This window comes from Homarus americanus, unplaced genomic scaffold (genome assembly GCF_018991925.1).
Source record: "Homarus americanus isolate GMGI-L3 unplaced genomic scaffold, GMGI_Hamer_2.0 scaffold40248, whole genome shotgun sequence".
Lineage (NCBI taxonomy): Eukaryota > Metazoa > Arthropoda > Malacostraca > Decapoda > Nephropidae > Homarus > Homarus americanus.
Window position 1 is genome coordinate 5,011,595 of NW_024712526.1, and position 12,193 is coordinate 5,023,787.

General features: G+C 44.4%; 1 long non-coding RNA gene across 1 annotated transcript in view; it reads right to left on the reverse strand.

Annotated features, from left to right (window-relative positions):
- LOC121863751 overlaps positions 1-5,338 on the reverse strand; it is a 65,175-nt gene extending 59,837 nt beyond the window's left edge. The window contains exon 1 of the long non-coding RNA XR_006088453.1: positions 5,017-5,338. This is a non-coding gene — a long non-coding RNA (uncharacterized LOC121863751). The remainder of the gene's footprint in view (positions 1-5,016) is intronic.
- Positions 5,339-12,193: the final 6,855 nt, after the last annotated feature.

The following is a 12,193-nucleotide window of genomic DNA, read 5'->3' on the forward strand; positions in this document are numbered from 1 at the left end:
ACAAGAACCTGTCAGATGACGTGTACTACAAGAACCTGTCGGGTGTTCTACAAGAACCCGTCAGTGACGTGTTCTACAAGAACCTGTCAGGTGACGTTTTCTACAAGAACCTGTCAGGTGACGTGTACTACAAGAACCTGTCGGGTGACGTGTTCTACAAGAACCTGTCAGGTGACGTGTACTAAAGAACCTGTCAGGTGACGGTACTACAAGAACCCGTCCGGTGACGTGTACTACAAGATCCTGTCAGGTGATGTGTTCTACAAGAACCTGTCAGGTGACGTGTACTACAAGAACCTGTCAGGTGACGTGTTCTACAAGAACCTGTCCGGTGACGTCAGAACCGTCAGGTGACGTGTCTACAAGAACCGTCAGACGTGTACTTCAAGAACCTGTCAGGTGACGTGTTCTACAAGAACCTGTCAGGTGACGTGTTCACAAGAACCTGTCAGGTGACGTGTTCTACAAGAACCTGTCAGGTGACGTGTTCTACAAGAACCTGTCAGGTGACGTGTTCTACAAGAACCTGTCAGGTGACGTGTTCTACAAGAACCTGTCAGGTGACGTTTTCTACAAGAACCTGTCAGGTGACGTGTTCTACAAGAACCTGTCAGGTGACGTGTTCTACAAGAACCTGTCAGGTGACGTGTTCTACAAGAACCTGTCAGGTGACGTGTTCTACAAGAACCTGTCAGGTGACGTGTTCTACAAGAACCTGTCAGGTGACGTTTTCTACAAGAACCTGTCAGGTGACGTGTTCTACAAGAACCTGTCAGGATAGACGAACAGACGGAAGGATAGGTGTAGAGACGGAATGAGGAACAAACTGATGAAAGGACGGAAACCTAGACGAACAGTCGGAGTGAGAAACAGAGGAGGCTAGACGAATAGACGGAAGGAGGAACCAACTGACGGAAGGAAAAACAAACTGACGAAAGCATAGACAGACAATCTGGAATGAGGTACAAACAAGTGAACAAACAAGAAGAATAGAAATCTGGTGCGCTGGGCTGATGGGGTCTGGGGTGACATATAAGGCAGGTCGCCTCCATAATGTACCGACCGCCGGGGTCTCTCCTGCATCACACGGAGGATGCCACCTAAATTATTCATCCTCAGAGACTTGAGGACGCCCCGACATGATGATGAAATGCCTCCCCACGATGACTGATGGGTAGCCACGCCCAGGGTGATATTAGGGCAGGGTTTTGGGCAGGTTGTATCAATATGTAAGGGGAGACATTGGCCTATGAGGTGTTGGCTAAAATCCCACATATATCTCAGGAAGATAATCTGTAGTACTGTATGGCTGAGGTGGTCTGTTGCTCGGTGAATTAGCAAGTGATGATCCGTCGTTGATATATCGATAACGTGTTCATAATAGTGAAGACTCGTTGATATATAGATAACGTGTACATAATGGTGTTGACCCGTTGTTGATATATCAATAACGTGTTCATAATAGTAAAGACTCGTTGTTGATATATCATTAATGTGTACATAATAGTGATAACATGATACTGATATATGGATGATGTTCACAGGAGTTAAAATAATAACAAAAATGACTCATTCATGGACGAGTGACTCAGCAGGTGTTGGTCGCCAGCGGTAGTGATTCGTAACGTAAAAATAATGTTGAAGAGATGGCCAGTAGTCAGTGAACAAAGCGTCAATGGTTGTTTGAGTGGTCCTTGTCATATATATATATATATATATATATATATATATATATATATATATATATATATATAAAATATATATATATATATATATATATATATATATATTACTAACACAACGAGATGGCAGAGAAAATACAGTCTTTGTTTATTTCTACAACTACTGACTGCAGTTAAGAAGTTGAGGACTTATTAAGGTGACAGTTGAAGTATATATTGCGATAATCTACATAAGTTATCCATCAACGATAATAATTTACATTTTAACGCTTAAATTTAAACCTCCTGCAGCTGTGTTCGCTGGAAAAGGTTCTGAAGACTCTACATAACAGTGGGAGTCTCTTCTAGTAGTTACTCAACAACAACGGCAAGGTATGACCTGGCACCACCGAAACAAGAAGTTAAAACTTTAGGATGAAATAAGAGTGTGGTGGTGGGGTGTGGCAGGGGTGGTAGCAAGGGCTGGTTGTAAGGGGTGGCAGCAGGGGTGGTAGCAAGGGCTGGTTGTAAGGGGTGGCAGCAGGGGTGGTAGCAAAGGCTGGTTGTAAGGGCGGCAGCTGATGGTTGTGGGTGGCAGCAGGGGTGGTAGCAAGGGCTGGTTGTAAGGGGTGGCAGCAGGGGTGGTAGCAAGGGCTGGTTGTAAGGGGTGGCAAGGGGTGGTAGCAAGGGCGCTTGTAAGGGGTGGCAGCAGAGGTGGTAGCAAGGGCTGGTTGTAAGGGCGGCAGCTGGGATGGTTGTAAGGGGTGGCAGCAGGGTGGTAGCAAGGCTGCTTGTAAGGGTAGCAAGCAGGGTAGCAGGGCTGCTTGTAAGGGGTGGCAGCAGAGGTGGTAGCAAGGGCTGGTTGTAAGGGCGGCAGCTGGGATGGTTGTAAGGGGTGGCAGCAGGGGTGGCAGTAAGGGCTGGTTGTGGGTGACAGAAGGGCTGGTTGTGAGGGGTGGCAGCAAGGGCTGGTTGTAAGGGGTGGCAGCAAGGGCTGGTTGAAAGGGGTGGCAGCAAGGGCTGGTTGTAAGGGGTGGCAGCAAGGGCTGGTTGTAAGGGTGTGCAGCAAGGGCTGGTTGTAAGGGGTGGCAGCAAGGGCTGGTTGTAAGGGTAAGGCAAGGGCTGGTTGTAAGGGGTGGCAGCAAGGGCTGTTGAAAGGGGTGGCGCAAGGGCTGGTTGTAAGGCGGCAAGGGGCTGGTTGTAAGGGTGGCAGCAAGGGCTGGTTGTGAGGGGTGGCAAGGGCTGGTTGTGCGGCAGCAAGGGCTGGTTGTAAGGTGGCAGCAGAGGGAACACCACTACTGCTGGTCATGCACTATTGTCATCTTTTTATGCGCCACACAAACACCCTTCATCCAAACCCAGCGACCCGCCACTAACCGCCCCGTAAACAGGGGTACTACCCGCCCCAAAGAGGGCATACCCGCCCTGGAGATCGAGCCACTACCCGCGCCAGAGAGTGAGCCACTGCCCGGAGAGTAAGCCACTACCCGCCCTGGAGAGGGAGCCACTACCCGCCCCGGAGATCGAGCCACTACCCGCCCTGAGATCAAGCCATTACCCGCCCCACAGAGGGAGCCACTACCCGCCCCAGAGAATGAGCCACAAACCCCCTTCCATCATAACAGCTCTGGTAGCACCAATAATTGCTTGCTTCAGGTCATATTTTGTATGACTAATAAAAATGCTGACTGTAGAACTGCTCGTTATATTATACAGGGCGTCCTCAAGTATCTGTCTATTTGTCGAAATAATAGTAATTTAGATTTTTGTTGCAGGTAATTGATGATGAATGTACATGACCGTGTGACGGTAGTAACACTATCCGAAGGAGGGACGTACACCACCCCGATGATTTAACACATTTTATTTATTGTTGCATGAAACATCCTCAACACTTTTCGGGTACACATTTAACTTGATGCAGTTCCTTGCAAAAAATAAATGTGTTAAATCCGGAAATGGAACTGCCCAGAGCCTGTTTCTACTACACCCAGTCCAGTGATGTGAAAAACCTTCATCGGGGTGGTGTACGTCCTCCTCGGATAGTGTTACTACCGTCACACGGTCATGTACATTCATCATCAATTACCTGCAACAAAAATCTAAATTACTATTATTTCGACAAATAGACAGATACTTGAGGACGCCCTGTATACTAGATGTGATGATGTACGGAAGGACGATGGTCCATAATATACGCGAGTGAGGCTGGATACATTAGGAACAGGTGCCGACGTACCGTGTTATGCAGCATATGAGTACATACCAACATAAGAATGGAGGAAACTGCAGCGGCCCTGTTGGCCCATACTGGGCAGTCCTGTTTACACCCAACCCCTATCGCTCATATATTTATCCAACCTCTGTTTGAAGCTATCTATCGTGTTCGAAATAATGATGATATTTGGTAATTTGTTCCACCTGTCCACTACTCTATTTTCAAACCAGTGTTTACCTATCTCGTCCCTATATCTAAATATATCTAATTTAAAACCATTGCTACGAGTTCGCTCCCGGTTGCATAATTTTGATTACCTTTGTTATATCACCTTTGTCTAGCCCTGACTTCCATTTATACACCTCGATCATATCGCCCCTCACTCTACGACTCTCGAGGGAGTACAGATAAGTTGCTTTAACCTGTTTCTGTACTCAAGGTTCCTAATGCCCGGGATTAGTCTTTCTAGGGATTCTATATCCATTCTGTAGTACGGTGACCAGAACTGAACTGCATAATCCAAGTGAGGTCTCACAAGCGCAAGATTTAGTTTTAGGATAACCTCTTTTGTATGAACCCAAGTACTTTGTTAGCCTTGTTTCGAGCAAATACACATGTTGACTTGGTTTAAGATTCCTACTCATCATTACTCCTAAATCTTTCTCACAGTCGGATTTCTATATCAACCTTCCCACCGCTTGATAAATCACTTGTATAAGATCAGCGTAATATATACTACAACTGGTGGTGTTATCGTGGAATGAGGAAAACTCAGTATAAACAAAAAATGGTCTCGTCTCAGACATACAGTATATTGCGGAAGGTGGGATAGCTTCAAATATAGGTTGGTTGGATATATGAGCGATAGGGGTTGGGTGTAAAACGGACTGCCCAGTATGGCTAATAGGCCCGCTGCAGTTTCCTCCACTCTTACGTTCTTATATAAGAATTTGTCTTTCCATGGGCGACCAAGACGTCGTCACCATTATTTGCCAATAGGTAAGGTTCTTTAGAGAGTAGCAGGCAAGACGTATCTGTGAACACAGTCCGTGTTACCACAGTACTTCATCACCTGTGAGGGAACACCTGAGAAAATGGTGGATGCGAAGAGTAAGAGGTGGTGGTGTTAAGACTTACCTGAGGGAAGGACAGGTGTGTGTACAGGTGAGCCACACTTCTCTCTCACCAGCTGCTGCTTTATCTCTCACACTACTCGTGATAATTATAATAACACTACTTGGTAATGATGACCGCGGAGAGTTGGGGTGGCAAGGCCCTCCATGCTGCGTCTCCGCTACCACCGTATTATCTCAAGTGGATGATACTTGGTAGATGATGCTGAGTGAGTTATAGAGTGCCTCTGATATCTTGGACCGCTCAGAGTCAAAGTGGCGTGGTGCCCTGTGAGGCATGGCAGGGCACTAGGAGGTGATGTGAGGCGCGTGCAGACGATGCTGTGGCTGAGGGCAGTGTGGACGATGGGCACAGTGCGGGGTGGTCACGAGATCTCTCGGCCCCGCATCGAGCGTACCCACCGTCATACACGGCCCCTCACTAAGCATCGCGGCACCTGAGCGTTGTAATAATTTCTAGTATGAGGATGACCGGAGTGATGACGACACTGTTAGTACACCAGTAGCCTTACCTAGGTCCCTCGCCCCCACCACAATAAATATCAGTTACACTAGTCAGTCAGTCTTGAGCCAAAATGAAAAATCATATATATATATATATATATATATATATTACATAAACACCGGACTTCTACATACAATCAACACTCAACCCGCCAGAACCCACGCCCCAGATGGACCGCCAACCCGACCACCAGGATACTAAAAGCAGTCCTAGACTTTGTTATATTTCACACAAAGCCTGTTCAACGAGCTTACACCGTGAACCTCTAATGGGACCACCCGTATCCTTAGGTGGTCAAGTAACGTTTACCAAATCCGCTTCGAAACACGAGATCCATTTATATTTCATTAGCCCAATAAAACGATATCTACATACAATCAACACCTCAACCCGCAGATTGAACCCACGCCACAAGCCTATGACTGTGACCGGGAACGCTAACCGCTGACCACCAGATACAAAGCACCCCGTCGTCAACTGTCAATATTGATTATATATATATATATATATATATATATATATATATATATATATATATATATATATATTTTTTTAATCTAAAATAAAATTTCCACTAACAGGATGACGATCAGCAGCACGAGCCACGGCTTGTGTATATGTGAAGGTGTGTGGTGGTCTTTATTGGTCAGGTAATGCGGTGGTCCTTATTGGTCAGGTAATGTGGTGGTCTTTATTGGTCAGGTAATGCGGTGGTCCTTATTGGTCAGGTAATGTGGTGGTCCTTATTGGTCAGGTAATGCGGTGGTCCTTGTTGGTCGTAATGTGGTGTCCTTATTGGTCAGGTAATGTGGTGGTCCTTATTGGTCAGGTAATGTGGTGGTCCTTATTGGTCAGGTAATGTGGTGGTCCTATTGGTCAGGTAATGTGGTGGTCCTTATTGGTCAGGTAATGTGGTGGTCCTTATTGGTCAGGTAATGTGGTGGTCTTATTGGTCAGGTAATGTGGTGGTCCTATTGGTCAGGTAATGTGGTGGTCCTTATTGGTCAGGTAATGTGGTGGTCTTATTGGTCAGGTAATGTGGTGGTCCTTATTGGTCAGGTAATGCGGTGGTCCTTATTGGTCAGGTAATGTGGTGATCCTTATTGGTCAGGTAATGCGGTGGTCCTATGTCAGGTAATGTGGTGGTCCTTATTGGTCAGGTAATGGGTGGTCCTTATTGGTCAGGTAATGTGGTGGTCCTTATTGGTCAGGTAATGTGGTGGTCCTTATTGGTCAGGTAATGTGGTGGTCCTTATTGGTCAGGTAATGTGGTGGTCCTTATTGGTCAGGTAATGTGGTGGTCCTTATTGGTCAGGTAATGTGGTGGTCCTTATTGGTCAGGTAATGCGGTGGTCCTTATTGGTCAGGGTAATGGTGGTCCTCATTGGTCAGGTAATGTGGTGGTCCTTATTGGTCAGGTAATGTGGTGGTCCTTATTGGTCAGGTAATGTGGTGGTCCTATTGGTCAGGTAATGTGGTGGTCCTTATTGGTCAGGTAATGTGGTGGTCCTTATTGGTCAGGTAATGCGGTGGTCCTTATTGGTCAGGTAATGCGGTGGTCCTTATTGGTCAGGTAATGTGGTGGTCCTTATTGGTCAGGTAATGGTCCTCACCAAGTTAATGTGTTGATAAATTTTTTTTATATTGGCTGTTGACAAGGATACACACACAACACACACACACACCACACACACACACACACACACGGGCGCGTTTACATAAAGGTGTGCTTGACGCCAGATATGAAGGGAAGTGAATGTGGTCTCATGGTGATGGTGAAACTGTGTGTGTGGAGGGCGCTGTATTGTGTGCGTGTGTATGTGTGTGTGTGTGTGTGTATGTGTGTGTGTGTGTGTGTGTGTGCGAATGACGTATGGAGGGCGTTGTTTGTGGGTATGGAGGGCGCTGTATTGTGCGTGTGTGTGTGTGTGTGTGTGCGAATGACGTATGGAGGGCGTTGTTTGTGGGTATGGAGGGCGCTGTATTGTGTGTGTGTGTGTGTGCACAGGGTGGTGTAATGCGTCTAGTGTGGCAGCATTATGTTAATGTTAAAGTGCAAGCACTGCTTGCTTCCTCTTGCTTTCAGTTACCGCCGCTGACTAGCCCTCTTGGCGAACAGGGAAACAACATGCATAAATCTCCCCCTGCCAGTACACAGCCTCCTCACCATCAAGACTCCTGCTGTGTCACCTAACGAAAAATCTGCGGTGGAGCTCTACAACAGGCAGACATGTTTACAGAGCTCCAGTAAGACCCCAACGGCGGAAGAGGTGACCAACATGGGAACCCAACGACTACACCGGCCGATGAAGGCAATGTAAGATGGACAGGCTACTGAGGCGAAAACCAACAAACTGGGCTATCGGCAGTCCATTGCAATTCTTACTTTCCCCAGTCGTTGCACCTGCTTGCACCACTGGATCAGGAAAAGGGAGAGCCAAGATGTGTGGCTGCAGCCTATATTCCTATACCCCCGAAGTCCTTTGGCAAAAGACTAGTGGTGACGGGGACAGGCAGAGATGACTGCCAGGAGTCTCTAGTCACAACTCTGCACAGAGTGCTAACCTCTATCCTCAGAGAAGATAAAGTTGCGCTCCTAGTCGACTTCACTGCCAGAGTTGGAAGAGATGCTGAAATATAGCAGGGATTCATAGGGAGAAACGGAAAAGGCAATTGTAATCCCAACAGCCTACTCCTCTTCAGCAAGTGTGCTGAAAATAACCTCAATATCACCAACACATTGTTTAGGCAGGCCATCAAGTTCAAGGGTTCGTGGCAACACCCACGATCCAAACACAGGCATCTCATTGACTGCATCATTGTCAGAGAAAGAGATCGCAGAGATGTCCTCATCACCCGAGCCAAGCGTGGCTCAGACCACTGTGACACTGATCATCGGCTCGTCAGAGCCAAACTCCCACTTCACATCGCCCCAAAACGGCGAAGGCAACAAGCCTCCAAAAGTGGTTTTAACACTAAGCGTCTGGAGGATCCAGCAATAGTACATGCTTTGAGAGAGCAGCTCCAATATGGGCTGACAAACATCCCGACAACAAAGAACCCAAATCCCAGTGCCGAATGGGATATTCTCAACACTGTCATGACAAAAACCTGCAGAGAGACCCTCGGCCAGATCGAAAGAATACACCAGGGCTAATTTGATAAAAGTGGCCTAGAAATCAACGTACTCGTCGATGACAAATGTGCTGCTTTAACTGACTATCAGAATAACTCTCAGTCTCGGATCAAACATTTGAAGCTGATTTCTTCCACAAGAAGCAAGCGGTGGCTCAGCTCGAACTTTGCAATCCAAAGAACGAATGGTTGAAAACTAAAGTGTGTGAAATGCAAAAAAACTTGCAGATCAGCACAAGATGCGCAAATTTTTTAATTCCACTAAAATATTATGTTGACCAATCACTCATGGTGCAGCCCCCCTCCGCTCATCCGATGGTAACTCCCTAATTAAAGACGAAGAAGGCATCCTTCACTGCTGGAAAGAGCACTACCATTCGCGACTCAATTATAACACCAATGTAGATGTCCTGACTACCCAGCAGGTCCCTCAACATCCAGAGCTGACCCACCTCAGCTATCCTCCATCCCTTGATGAGGCAGCTACTGCCATCAAACCGATGAAGAATAACAAAGCCTCAGGGCCTGATGGAGTCCCAGCCGAGGTGTATAAAACAGGAGGACCTCTGCTTACTAGCCGTCTCCACTCTCTCCTAGGGAATATATGAGAGAAAGAAGAAATCCCCCAAGCTCTTAAAGAGGCCTCCATCGTCAATATTTATAAGAACAAGGGGAACCGGTCAGACTGTGGCAACTACCGCTCTGGTTGGATAGTTTGAGTACCTTTGTTATAATCACCTTTTTTTTCGCCCTGACTTCCATTTATACACCTATCATATCGCCCCTCACTACGTCTCTCGAGGGAGTGCACATTAAGATGCTTTAATCTGTCTCTGTACTCAAGGTTCTTAATGGCCGGTATTAGTCTTGTCATTCTCCTCTGAATTCTTTCTAGGGATTCTATATCCATTCTGTAGTACGGTGCAGTGTTGGTGTAGTGTGTTTGTGTGGTCTGGTGTGGTGTGGTATTGGTGTAGTGTGTGGTTGGTGTAGCGTGTGTGGTGCAATGTGTGGTGGCCACTCATTGTGATGCATTAACCAGTGTTTTTTAGTGTTTGATGTATGGTCACACAGTGTGTGGCTCCTGCAATGTTTATCATGAAATTTATGTTGCAACTCCTCTTGTCAACCTTTGCAAAATTTTAAGGTAAAAAATATTTTCCACGATAAACACGCGCTGTTTAGTGTACCCGCTGTTGTAACCCTCTGCCCAAGGGTAACAATAAATAAGTGTTGCCACTTCTCAAACAATATAATTCCTGTTTACTTACCCAATTTTCCCCTTCAAATTCCCACGAATAATATCTAAATTCCCACAAAATGTTTTCGTGTATAACAATAGTAAACATTAGTTTGAATAATGTTTTTAACAGACGGTGTGCTCATTATATTATACTGTATGTGGGAGACGTATAATAGAGATGTTAATCCAGCGTCACCAACTCTTCCTCAGCTTCTAGTCGTTCATCAGTTGATGGAGGACCGACATTGAGTCTGTTTCTGAGCTTGGTGTGCACTACGTTCATCTAGGATAATATTCTGTCCACCGAGGCGCCAGAAAATAAGAGTGCTGATGCTAACGAGGCTATATTAGGAACTGACTTTTCCCCAACTTCGGTTTTTTCCTCATTTACTTGAGCCCAAAATGATATTACATCATTCAAGCTTAATTAAGGCCTATCATTCATTCTCAAGTTTATCTCCGTCTCTCGACAACAAACCTCTTACAACTCACTTTAACGTACTGTCAGTGATTTGAGCTTCGTTAAGAGGGAAATTGAAAATGGCAGTGGTGAACTCATGAGCCAAACTGAATATCACAAACTAGCTCAGACGCTACCTGACCTAGCTTGGAGAAGGACGTGCCCTAAGTGCTTGTGTTAGTGACCATAGGAAATGGCCGCCGTGGATCGTTGTGTTCTGGGGGAAAAGGGACGGTGTACGGGGAAAGACGACCCCCTGGCCAGTCATATATATATATATATATATATATATATATATATATATATATATATATATATATATATATATATATATATATATATATATATATATATATATATATATATATATATATATATATATATATACATATATATATATATATATATGCAAGTAAATCACTGCAGGTGCGCGTGATCCAGGAATATACTGATAACCACAAGGAAAAAGAAAACACGAAGTTCCCAAGTGCTTTCGCGTAATTCACATCTTCAGGGGTGAGTACAGACTAAGGAGAAATACATAACAAGGCATATATATACAGATGTGAATTACACGAAAGCGCTTGGGAACTTCGTGTTTTCTTTTTCCTTGTGGTTATCAGTATATTCCTGGATCACGCGCACCTGCAGTGATTTACTTGCATATATATATATATATATATATATATATATATATATATATATATATATATATATATATATATATATATATATATATATATATATATAGAGAGAGAGAGAGAGAGAGAGAGAGAGAGAGAGAGAGAGAGAGAGAGAGAGAGAGAACTGGCTCATGGCATTGCATGATAATGTTTATTCGAGGTAAATTTTCAATGTTATTCTACAGAAATAGACGCTGAATGATGTCATATCATCCTGAGTGACGTCATAATCAGGGTGAGTGGCGTTAGAGCACCACTTTGTACCTGGACGTGACGTCGACTGTTTAAGGATAATGTTATGATTCGCTGCCACGCGTCATGTAGGCGACGAGGGACAGATACTAATTATACTGTATATGTTGCACCATCGAGTGTAAACTGTACAGGTGGACCAAACTACACATAACGTGAGGATCCTCGTTATTAAGATATATGTTGTTTCATGGAACTACAGAAGTAAAATTATCAAAGTTAACAGTGATGATGATTAATATTATTATTATTATTATTATTATTATATATATATAATCACAGTTAAGTATTACTTGACTGAGCTGAATATTTAATTATCCATCAGATGTGTTCATTGCATAATAAAGTAGTTATCATAATCCATTAAAATTTCGTGGTGCGTGTTTAAGCTACGTATAAGACCCCTTCACTATGGAATCAAAGTAAAACAACATTAAAACAAATACCTCAAAGATAATAATTTGTGGAATGTTTATTTGATGAGCCCCTGTAAACTCACTGGTGAAGGGGACTGTACATACACGAACCTGTAGAAAAACGTGATAATAGATTAGATTAAGTTAGGCTTGTTTAGGTTAAGTTAGATTAGGTTAGTTTTGTTTCGGTTAGGTTAGGCTTTGTTTGTTTAAGTTAGGTTAGGTTTGTTTAGGTTGATTTAGTTAAGGTTTAGTTAAGTTGGGGTTGAGTTTATTTAGAGTTACGTTAAGGATTAAGATTTTGTTACAGGTTTGAGTCAGGATCTTGAGGCAATACAGGTAACACTAAATATTCCCCAGGTATCAGCAGTTTGAAGAATGCGATAAGTCTACACTTCTCATGTCCTCAGACAGCTACTACCAAGAATAATGTCCTGTCATGTGTTGTCTTTATTGTTTCTTTAGCTAACATAATCATTGCTTCAAG